Source organism: Taudactylus pleione, unplaced genomic scaffold (genome assembly GCF_031769625.1).
Source record: "Taudactylus pleione unplaced genomic scaffold, aTauple2 ptg000363l, whole genome shotgun sequence".
In the NCBI taxonomy this organism is placed as follows: domain Eukaryota; kingdom Metazoa; phylum Chordata; class Amphibia; order Anura; family Myobatrachidae; genus Taudactylus; species Taudactylus pleione.
In genome coordinates, this window is record NW_028284764.1 from 125,137 (window position 1) to 137,500 (window position 12,364).

Here is a 12,364-nt window from a genome sequence, read left to right on the forward strand (position 1 = left end):
CAATAATTATACAGTGTAACTTATCAGCACTAGATGTAGGAGGGCGCTGGGGAAGCTGCAGTGATGATACACAATAATTATACAGTGTAACTTATCAGCACTAGATGTAGGAGGGCGCTGGGGAAGCTGCAGTGATGACACAATCATTTTAAAGTGTAACTTATCAGTACTAGATGTAGGAGAGCGCTGGGGAAGCTGCAGTGATGACACAATAATTATACAGTGTAACTTATCAGCACTAGATGTAGGAGGGCGCTGAGGAAGCTGCAGTGATGACACAATAATTATACAGTGTAACTTATCAGCACTAGATGTAGGAGAGCGCTGGGGAAGCTGCAGTGATGACACAATAATTATACAGTGTAACTTATCAGCACTAGATGTAGGAGGGCGCTGGGGAAGCTGCAGTGATGATATAATAATTATACAGTGTAACTTATCAGCACTAGATGTAGGAGAGCGCTGGGGAAGCTGCAGTGATGACACAATAATTATACAGTGTAACTTATCAGCACTAGATGTAGGAGAGCGCTGGGGAAGCTGCAGTGATGACACAATAATTATACAGTGTAACTTATCAGCACTAGATGTAGGAGGGCGCTGGGGAAGCTGCAGTGATGACACAATAATTATACAGTGAAACTTATCAGCACTACATGTAGGAGAGCGCTGGGGAAGCTGCAGTGATGATATAATAATTATACAGTGTAACTTATCAGCACTAGATGTAGGAGGGCGCTGGGGAAGCTGCAGTGATAACACAATAATTATACAGTGTAACTTATCAGCACTAGATGTAGGAGAGCGCTGGGGAAGCTGCAGTGATGACACAATAATTATACAGTGTAACTTATCAGCACTACATGTAGGAGAGCGCTGGGGAAGCTGCAGTGATGATATAATAATTATACAATGTAACTTATCAGCACTAGATGTAGGAGGGCGCTGGGGAAGCTGCAGTGATGACACAATAATTATACCGTGTAACTTATCAGCACTAGATGTAGGAGAGCGCTGGGGAAGCTGCAGTGATGATATAATAATTATACAGTGTAACTTATCAGCACTAGATGTAGGAGAGCGCTGGGGAACCTGCAGTGATGAAACAATAATTATACAGTGTAACTTATCAGCACTAGATGTAGGAGGGTGCTGGGGAAGCTGCAGTGATGACACAATAATTATACAGTGTAACTTATCAGCATTAGATGTAGGAGGGCGCTGGGGAAGCTGCAGTGATGACACAATAATTATACAGTGTAACTTATCAGCACTAGATGTAGGAGGGCGCTGGGGAAGCTGCAGTGATGACACAATAATTATACAGTGTAACTTATCAGCACTAGATGTAGGAGAGTGCTGGGGAAGCTGCAGTGATGATACACAATAATTATACAGTGTAACTTATCAGCACTAGATGTAGGAGAGCGCTGGGGAAGCTGCAGTGATGACACAATAATTATACAGTGTAACTTATCAGCACTAGATGTAGGAGAGCGCTGGGGAAGCTGCAGTGATGACACAATAATTATACAGTGTAACTTATCTGCACTAGATGTAGGAGAGCGCTGGGGAAGCTGCAGTGATGACACAATAATTATACAGTGTAACTTATCAGCACTAGATGTAGGAGAGCGCTGGGGAAGCTGCAGTGATGACACAATAATTATACAGTGTAACTTATCAGCACTAGATGTAGGAGGGCGCTGGGGAAGCTGCAGTGATGACACAATAATTATACAGTGTAACTTATCAGCACTAGATGTAGGAGGGCGCTGGGGAAGCTGCAGTGATGACACAATAATTATACAGTGTAACTTATCAGCACTGGATGTAGGAGAGCGCTGGGGAAGCTGCAGTGATGACATAATAATTATACAGTGTAACTTATCAGCACTAGATGTAGGAGGGCGCTGGGGAAGCTGCAGTGATGACATAATAATTATACAGTGTAACTTATCAGCACTAGATGTAGGAGGGCGCTGGGGAAGCTGCAGTGATGACACAGTAATTATACAGTGTAACTTATCAGCACTAGATGTAGGAGGGCGCTGGGGAAGCTGCAGTGATGACACAATAATTATAAAGTGTAACTTATCAGCACTAGATGTATGAGGGCCCTGGGGAAGCTGCAGTGATGACACAATAATTATACAGTGTAACTTATCAGCACTAGATGTAGGAGGGCGCTGGGGAAGCTGCAGTGATGATACACAATAATTATACAGTGTAACTTATCAGCACTAGATGTAGGAGATCGCTGGTGAAGCTGCAGTGATGACACAATAATTATACAGTGTAACTTATCAGCACTAGATGTTGGAGGGCGCTGGGGAAGCTGCAGTGATGATGTAATAATTATACAGTGTAACTTATCAGCACTAGATGTAGGAGGGCGCTGGGGAAGCTGCAGTGATGATACAATAATTATACAGTGTAACTTATCAGCACTAGATGTAGGAGGGCGCTGAGGAAGCTGCAGTGATGACACAATAATTATACCGTGTAACTTATCAGCACTAGATGTAGGAGAGCGCTGGGGAAGCTGCAGTGATGATATAATAATTATACAGTGTAACTTATCAGCACTAGATGTAGGAGAGCGCTGGGGATGCTGCAGTGATGACACAATAATTATACAGTGTAACTTATCAGCACTACATGTAGGAGAGCGCTGGTGAAGCTGCAGTGATGATATAATAATTATACAGTGTAACTTATCAGCACTAGATGTAGGAGAGCGCTGGTGAAGCTGCAGTGATGATATAATAATTATACAGTGTAACTTATCAGCACTAGATGTAGGAGGGCGCTGGGGAAGCTGCAGTGATGAAACAATAATTATACAGTGTAACTTATCAGCACTAGATGTAGGAGGGCGCTGAGGAAGCTGCAGTGATGACACAATAATTATACCGTGTAACTTATCAGCACTAGATGTAGGAGGGCGCTGGGGAAGCTGCAGTGATGACTCAATAATTATACAGTGTAACTTATCAGCACTACATATAGGAGAGCGCTGGGGAAGCTGCAGTGATGACACAATAATTTTAAAGTGTAACTTATCAGTACTAGATGTAGGAGAGCGCTGGGGAAGCTGCAGTGATGACACAATAATTATACAGTGTAACTTATCAGCACTAGATGTAGGAGGGCGCTGAGGAAGCTGCAGTGATGACACAATAATTATACAGTGTAACTTATCAGCACTAGATGTAGGAGAGCGCTGGGGAAGCTGCAGTGATGACACAATAATTATACAGTGTAACTTATCAGCACTAGATGTAGGAGGGCGCTGGGGAAGCTGCAGTGATGATATAATAATTATACAGTGTAACTTATCAGCACTAGATGTAGGAGAGCGCTGGGGAAGCTGCAGTGATGACACAATAATTATACAGTGTAACTTATCAGCACTAGATGTAGGAGAGCGCTGGGGAAGCTGCAGTGATGACACAATAATTATACAGTGTAACTTATCAGCACTAGATGTAGGAGGGCGCTGGGGAAGCTGCAGTGATGACACAATAATTATACAGTGAAACTTATCAGCACTACATGTAGGAGAGCGCTGGGGAAGCTGCAGTGATGATATAATAATTATACAGTGTAACTTATCAGCACTAGATGTAGGAGGGCGCTGGGGAAGCTGCAGTGATAACACAATAATTATACAGTGTAACTTATCAGCACTAGATGTAGGAGAGCGCTGGGGAAGCTGCAGTGATGACACAATAATTATACAGTGTAACTTATCAGCACTAGATGTAGGAGGGCGCTGCGGAAGCTGCAGTGATGACACAATAATTATACCGTGTAGCTTATCAGCACTAGATGTAGGAGAGCGCTGGGGAAGCTGCAGTGATGATATAATAATTATACAGTGTAACTTATCAGCACTAGATGTAGGAGAGCGCTGGGGAAGCTGCAGTGATGACACAATAATTATACAGTGTAACTTATCAGCACTAGATGTAGGAGGGCGCTGGGGAAGCTGCAGTGATGACACAGTAATTATACAGTGTAACTTATCAGCACTAGATGTAGGAGGGCGCTGGGGAAGCTGCAGTGATGACACTGTAATTATACAGTGTAACTTATCAGCACTAGATGTAGGAGAGCGCTGGGGAAGCTGCAGTGATGATATAATAATTATACAGTGTAACTTATCAGCACTAGATGTAGGAGGGCGCTGGGGAAGCTGCAGTGATGACACAATAATTATACAGTGTAACTTATCAGCACTAGATGTAGGAGGGCGCTGGGGAAGCTGCACCTCCAGCAGGATTTGTCTATAAGAACAGCCATACCGGGGCATTTCTAGAGTGGAGGGGGCCCATGTGCAGTCTCCATCACGGTGCCCCCTCCTCTCTAGGCACACTACATTGTGCGCAGTGCCTATAGAGCATACACAGGTACAGTAAAAATGGCCACGGTGGCCATTTCCCCTGTACTGCGCATGTGCAAAACACGAGAAAATGGCAGCGGTGGCCATTTTCCAGCCATTTTTACAGCACAGACGCTGGCGTGGGACTCCGGAGAGGTAAATATACTATGGGTGCCAGGTGTGCGGTGCTGCCCCCCCCCCCCCTGGACCCAGCACCGCACACCCTGCACCCATTATGAGTATGCCCCTGCAGCCATACACAAGTCTGGATTATAGATGATAGATATGAGATAGAGAGATATGAGATAGATCGATACATAGATTGATAGATAGATAGATAGATAGATAGATAGATAGATAGATAGATAGATATGAGATAGAGATAGATAGTTAGATAGATAAATAGATAGATAGATAGATAGATAGATAGATAGATAGATAGATAGATAGATAGATAGGTAGATAGATAGACAGATAGGGGATAGATAGATAGATATGAGATAGATAGATAGATAGATTTGAGATAGGTAGATAGATAAATATGAGGTAGATAGATAGATAGATAGATAGATAGATAGATAGATAGATAGATAGATAGATATGAGATAGATAGATATGAGGTAGATAGATAGATAGATAGATAGATATGAGATAGATAGATATGAGGTAGATAGATAGATAGATAGATAGATAGATAGATAGATAGATAGATAGATAGATAGATAGATAGATAGATATATAGATAAATATGCCAGGAATTTTCACAAATGAACATAAATAATGCAATAAAAATAGTGCAAAGTGAAAGCACGAGTAAACAATTATTCAAAAACACAGATCTTTGGAATCATTATGGCAGCAGTCTTTTTGTAGGTCCGTTTGGCAGCTCGATGAGGGATTTTGAAAAAGGGTTTAGAAAAGACATGATAGTGTAATAATTAATAATGAGTTAATGTGCTCTAATGATTGTGCGTACCAAAATTAAAAAAATGGAGGGTATGTAAGGGGCACTCCAGAGACTTATCATCACCCCTGAGGAAGTCCAGCAGTGCGTAACGCGTTGGACCCAAAGCAAGCCTCTACGAATTATGGACTTTTCGATATGACCAAAGACTTTAGCTACTTTTAAGATAAGCACCTTGTAATAATATATTATTTTTTTTCCTGGGTTCCCTATTTCCCTATTGTTCATTGTTCCCATATTAATACCTTTGAAATATCTCTGATGGGGGATCATTTCTGTTTCATTTGAATCCCGTTACTCATCTATCTACATGCAACTTTGGGTTATTAGAGGATATTAAAGTAACCACCAGGAATATTTGAGTACATGCTGTTATTTTAGTGCTATCTGGGACACACACTTTTTACATGAGAAGTACTAACCTGTATATTATTTTATTCTAAGGTGTCCAGCTGATGGAATCTAGAATCCACCTCATCTATGGGAATCTCTTCATTGGAATTCAGATAAGCCTTAAAGATTTTATTTTTGGTACACACAATTCATTAGAGCACCTTTACTCATTATTATTGTGTTTCAATATTAAATACTGCACTATAAGGTTCATGTCTTTCTAAACGATGAACTCATACTTACCTACTCTCCAGGAAGATGCAGCGGATGCCCAAAGAGTGGGTTGATTTCTCGCATCCCGTCCACTTCCTAAGTGGGCAGGATACTGGAAATCTCGGGTCCTTCCCCACGGACTCGTAATTCACTGTATTTTGCCGTGACATGGGCAGGGATGAAATACCTTGAAGAGACCGTCCCCATCCCCAAAATAGTTAGTTGCATCTGGAAGCTGTAAAAACAGGTAGGAGAGACTGTCCTGCTTCTGGTGGGGCAGGGTGCTAGCGTAGGGCTGCCAAATCTCTTAACCAGGGCATTCAGCCTTTCTAGATGAACTTGACATAAAAAATGTACTTATCTGGTTTTATCCTATAACCAGAATACATTGTTGTTATTTTTTATTCTTAACCTAACTCTCGACCTGTGTAGTTTTCTTATTTTAGTTATGCTCCTCTGGTAGCTAGCCACGCCCCAGGCTGCCCACACCTCTTCAGCTTTACGTCACCTCCCTTCAGCGGACCCCTACCATTGCATTTGTGATGCCCCATAAATTGTGCTCCCCTTCTGCGTTCGCACCCGCAACTCCATCGGATTGCATGGTGCGAAAGCAGCGTGCAGCATGGCGTAGCGTGGTGCCTGCGGCCGCAGCTAATCGCATTGCACGATGCGTGCGCACGTTTGCAGCACGATCGGCACAGATGCTAGAGGACACATCTGTACTACACACATGAGAAGTAGAACCAGGTTGGGTACGGGATGCCGGCGCTCGGGAAACCGGTGGTCAGAATCCTGACGCCAGCATCCCGACAGGTTTAGGATACCGACACCTGTCTGTATGTATCCTAACCCCACCCCAAACCCTTCTTCTCCGCATCCTAAACCTAACCTCCCACTCTAGTGTCTAAACCTAACCTCCCCCCGCTAGCTAACCCTAACCCTCCCCCTAGTTCCTGTGTGGGACAATGTGTGTGTTTTTCTTTTACAGTGGGGGCCAGTGTATTTTTTCTTTTTCGTGTGGGTGGCAATATGAGTGTTTCATTCCTGTGGGTACAATCTGTGTGTGTGTTTTCCTGGGACAATTTGTGTATTTTTTCCTGTCCTTATAGCCCCTACAATGTTGCCAGAGGCATCACTGGGTCTGGTGACACCCGGTGCGCACTCTGACAATCCCTGCGTGCCGAAGCCGCACCCAAAAGGGGGTATGGCCTAACATAAAGGAGGTCGTGGCCTCACTGGGGATCGGGATGACTTCACGCCGGGGGCAGCTCAGCATCGCCGGTGACTGGGCTGTCAGCCCCCCTCCCCGCACCCTAAACCTAACCCTTCCGGGGGGGTTCCTAACACTAACCTCCCCCCCAGTGCCTAAACCTATCCCCCCCTTTCCTTAGCCTAACCCTCCCTGGAGGGGGTGCCTAAGCCTAAGTCCCCCCGGTGAGTACCTAAACCTAACCCCCGCATCCCTGGCTACATTGCTACTTACCTTCGGCGCTGGACGATCGGTCCGGCATCATGTTGGGGTCCCGGCGTTGGCATTAACATATGCGCCGGCATTTCGATGCCTATGTTAAATCCCCTGCCGGGATTGTAGTGTCGGGATTGAGATCGGCGGCCGCCGGTCTCATAACTACATCCCGGTCTCATAACTACATCCCGGTCTCATAACTACATCCCGTTGGATGGGAATGTCAAGTGCAGGACTCATGCTTTAGAATGTAAGCTCTTGCGAGCAGGGCAATCTACACTCTTGTGCTTCTCCTTTCTTTATTTTCAACTACTTCTTACTCCCCACTAGGGCACCTAACACTTGGTTGCTTATACTCTGTTGCTTATTTGGGTGTTAGGGTCACCACGTAGCAATGTATATCATACATGTCCTTGTCCTGCATTCTATTGTATTGTACTGTTACTCACTTTTTTGTTTATGTACTGTGTAAGGCACTGCGGAACACTTGTGGCGCCATATAAATAAACGATAATAGTAATAATAATACTTTCCTGACTCCCACTGAACTGAATGCATGTAGAATAGTTTACCCTAGCCCCCACCCCTCTCCGCAGCTTGACCCTAACCCTTCCCCTAGTGCCTAATCCTAAAACCTAAACCTGATACTTACCATCAGGATGTCATCGGTCGGGATTCTGGACCTGGGAATCTGACCGCCGCCGTCCCGACCACTGGAATTTTTTACTACATGCCCTATCTGACTATCTCAGTCATTACAGGATATCCATGCTTGAATCCAGATGGTAAATCAAATTGATTGCTATCTTTAAAACCTGGACTGTAATTGCGGAGTTGGGGAAACTCTGGTCTAGATGAAATATATTCTATTTTTTTCACTTATTTTCATATTGTGAAACAAGGAAATGAGGAAAGATTTCCGCACAAGCTCTGATGAAATCATCACCTTTGTAGACGTTCCAGAGAAGGAAAGAAAGTAGAATTACTTAACTGCTGTCTTTGTTTTGACCACAAAGCTCTATCCTGGGGGCATTTCACAGACAGTAGTGCTGTTTACTAATACTACACACCTAACCAGAAAAGCAGTCAGCCTCTCCTCATGCACTGAGGTGGAAAGTAATTGTCTTTATTATTTATTTATTTAAAGTTATTTATATAACGCTCACATATCCCAATATGCTTTACAGAGAATATCTGACCATTCGGCACCTGCCCCAGTGGAGCTTGCAATCTATATTCCCTATCACATGCCCCACTCACACTAGGGTTCATTTTTGTTTGTTGGGAGTCAATTAACCTACCAGGTTTTTTTGTATACTGGGGGGAAACCGGAGCACCGGGAGGAAACTCAAGCAAGTACAAGGAGAATATACAAATTCCACAGAGTTAAGAGAGTGGTGGGAATTGAACTCAAGACCTCAGTGCTGTGAGGCAGTTATGCTGACCAGTACTCCAATAGTGCTGCTTAAACAAACTATAGGGGCTGTACATACACAATATATCAGTAAGGCTACGGACAGGTGTAAGGCACTGGACACTATGGAGATCATGCAGGCTTGAGTGTAAATTGTGCCTAAATTGCAAATATATAACGCGCCCCACAAAAAAAGAGCATTGTACTCGTATATGATCCAGCACTTTGTCTACTTGAAAGTATGATATGATTTGCTATACTTTCTTTTCGCTGTTTATTATGGTGCATAGTACCCTTATATTTTGCCCCTCCCCTGATTGGAGCCCCTTGCGAGTGCCAGCCTGGTCGACCAGCAGTTACCGCCCTGGCTACATATCTCCACTGCATAACATATTGCCACTGTGAAAATACCATTTAATAATAATAAAAATACTGTGCAGTTCTCCATAATTAAATAAAAGAATAGAGATTTAAATATTGAACTGAAGTTGTTGCGTACAGGTCACAATGGTCAATTTTATATAAATAAATCAATGTAGGTACAGTATCTGGATAAAAAGAAATATTAAAGATTAAAATTGTGCATTCAAGATTGTTTCTTTAAAAATTAATGTCCATTAGGGCTATAGTACATACAGTTTTCTCCAATTTATTTATTGGAAATACATGAAGATAAATATTTAAAACCATTGTAGATTAGCAAATACTCGAGGAGATCAAGTGATGTTACATTTGTTATCTATTGCAAATGTGTGATATAATACAACAATGCAAATACATATATAGGTAAAGTAAACGTACACAAAATAAATAACCATACACATAACTGTAAATATTGTTTTTTGGGTTTTTTTTATACACTATATCAAATATATAAGAAATGATTTGGGCCTCTCGGGACATCAGCTTTACTAATAATCTGCAGAAATTTGAAACTTGACTAATATATGAAACAAATAGAACATACTATACTTGCCAACTCTCCCTGATTGTCTGGGAGACTCCCTGAAATAGCAGCAATCTCCCTGACTCCCTGAAGGGGTGTGATATGTATTACCGCCAGCCCGGCAGTGGCTGCCCAACAAAGGAGGAAATCCTGATCGTCCTAAAGGTAAGTATAAACTAATCTAATTCTACCCCTTAACCCTAACCCTCCCTTAGGGGTGCCTAAGCCTAACCTCCCCCCCCCCCTGTGCCTAACCCTAATCCCCCCTCTAAGTGCCTAAACCTAACCCCCCTTCCCCGCTGCCTAAACCTAAGTCCCCCGGGGGGTGCCTAATCCTAACCTCCCCCCGGGGGTGCCTGACCCTAACCCCCTCCCGCTAGCCTAACCCTAACCTCCCGGGGGGGTGCCTGACCCTAAGTCCCCCCCGGGAGCCCTAAACCTAACCCTCCTCCCCGCGCGGCTGTCCGCTGCGGCACCCAGTATCTGCTCGATCGGAATGCCGGGTGCCGGTCTCCCGACGTCGGTCAAATGACAGGCGTCTAGATTTAGACGCCTATCATCTGTCCCTAGTCGGGATAATAGTGTCTGGAAGCCGGCTGTCGGCATTTAGACCGTCGGCTTCCACACTACATCCCCCCTGAAGAGTCCAGCAATATCCCTGATTGCACCTTACCCCCATTATGAAACTGTTATATGTAAAGAAAAACAGAGATATATACATTCAAAAGAGATCATTAGTATAATTTCCCAGCATTGGGTATAAGGCACAATGATCCCTATGGCTACATGTAATTTCTGAAAAGTATCAGGGTGTTTTCATCAACAAATAAATCTTACTAACCGTTTTGGGGGGGCTTGTCTAAATTTGGATGTAAATCAGGTTTCGCAGTACGGGTCCACTTTACCGACGCACTCATAGGTGTTGTTTTCACAATCTCCCTGAAATGCTTTTTTCAAAAGTAGACATGTATGAATAGAAATAACTCCAAACCATCGTTTATCTTACCGCTGACTGTCTATGTGTTTGCATTTGCTAACAATACTTTGTTCTACCCCCTCCTCCTTCCTTACACAACAGATAATGATCTATTTAAAGAGCATTAAACTTTGCCTTGTGCCTTCGCCAATATTACCTTACTGTATCGTACTTACTTTTACTGTGTTATTTGACGTTTCTGTGAAGGGGAACACAAAGCCTCATATGCAGTGTGTAATGTAGAGCGTCTGGTCTCAGGAGATTCTCTGTGTAACACCTGGAGCAGAAGTCAAAGTGTGGGAAGGTCAGTAAGTGGGATTATATACTTCTGCACACTGCAAAATAAGCGACCGATGGCTCTTCCCAGTAGATCAAATGCTATACACAAAGTGTATGTGTCATAACATGTCTCCATTGCCCCGAAGCAACTGGTTTCCTGTAACACAGAGACTCAAGCATGCATATAGTAATACTCAAAATTCTATTTAACTTCAGAAAAGCATTGGTGGGAAAACAAACATTGCTGCAATGTAGGTGACTCAACACTGATTCTTGAAAATGTTTTTTCCTGGATGACAAAATATATGTTGACTGAATATATGGAGAATGCACCCTATAGTACTGGGCACCAGGGTGGGGGGTTCGTTTAGGTGCGAGTTTGCAAAAAGTGATAAACTCACACACTTCGCCTTCATGCGCGCACCCGAGACACACACAATTCAGTTAGAAAGGGCAATTCGCACTACTCGCCGTGAGAGTACTTGCCCAAAAAAGCGAACAGGGAAAATAACATGAAAGAGTGGGGAGACCTTCCTGGACCATATAAAAAGTGACAACTTCATTAGCAGAATCATATAGAAGACTTATGAATACCCCTAAATCGCTTTCCAGACTTTGATTGTGGCTCCAAAGCACAAAAAGTTCTTATTGCAACAAAAAGTAAGTTACAACTTTGATCTATCACAATTAGCGCAAAGACAATTAAATACAAAAGGTACAGCCAATACATACGCAAGCGCTCTGAATCCAGATTCACGGCATCAAACGTGAAGCCTCCGTCATAAGAAAGAAAGACGATGACTGACTACAGGACTGAGAGCTCTTGAATATATAGTGGACAACACAATAGGAACGAGCTGACATAATTCCATTGGTTCTTGTTCTTGTCATTCTGGTATGATGCAGGTCATAGGACAGTTCATATGGTGACAACAGGGATATGGTCCATCCCTCCAGATGAGATAACACTACATACAAAGTACATATTCTAACCAAAAATTCCCTATAATCCATAACCACTGAACACAAGATGCGACTCCTTCGCTGATAGATTCAGATATCTGGAATTAAACAGGGTGTCAGTGTGAGACCAAACATGACATGTCTACTAAGTTCTATATCTTACATATCATATATGTACATTTTACACCATAATGATTAGCTAACAAAAACCTCTAATATTACGTTCAATGCTAGGGAACCTTTTATATATATACTTGCATAAATGAATGTGAGATATTTACAGGAATTCATCAATGTGCGTTGTGTGTCTGAACGCAGCGCAAATGTGCGCACCACCAATATAAAAAATATTTTTAGGGGTGCA

At 42.9% G+C, this 12,364-nt stretch overlaps 1 protein-coding gene across 1 annotated transcript in view; it reads right to left on the bottom strand.

Annotated features, from left to right (window-relative positions):
- LOC148508500 (calpain-1 catalytic subunit-like) overlaps positions 1-11,140 on the bottom strand; it is a gene marked incomplete at its 3' end in the record, with an annotated part of 97,199 nt that extends 86,059 nt beyond the window's left edge. Inside the window, exon 1 of the mRNA XM_088444438.1 lies at positions 10,935-11,140. The remainder of the gene's footprint in view (positions 1-10,934) is intronic.
- Between the last annotated feature and the right edge of the window lie 1,224 nt (positions 11,141-12,364).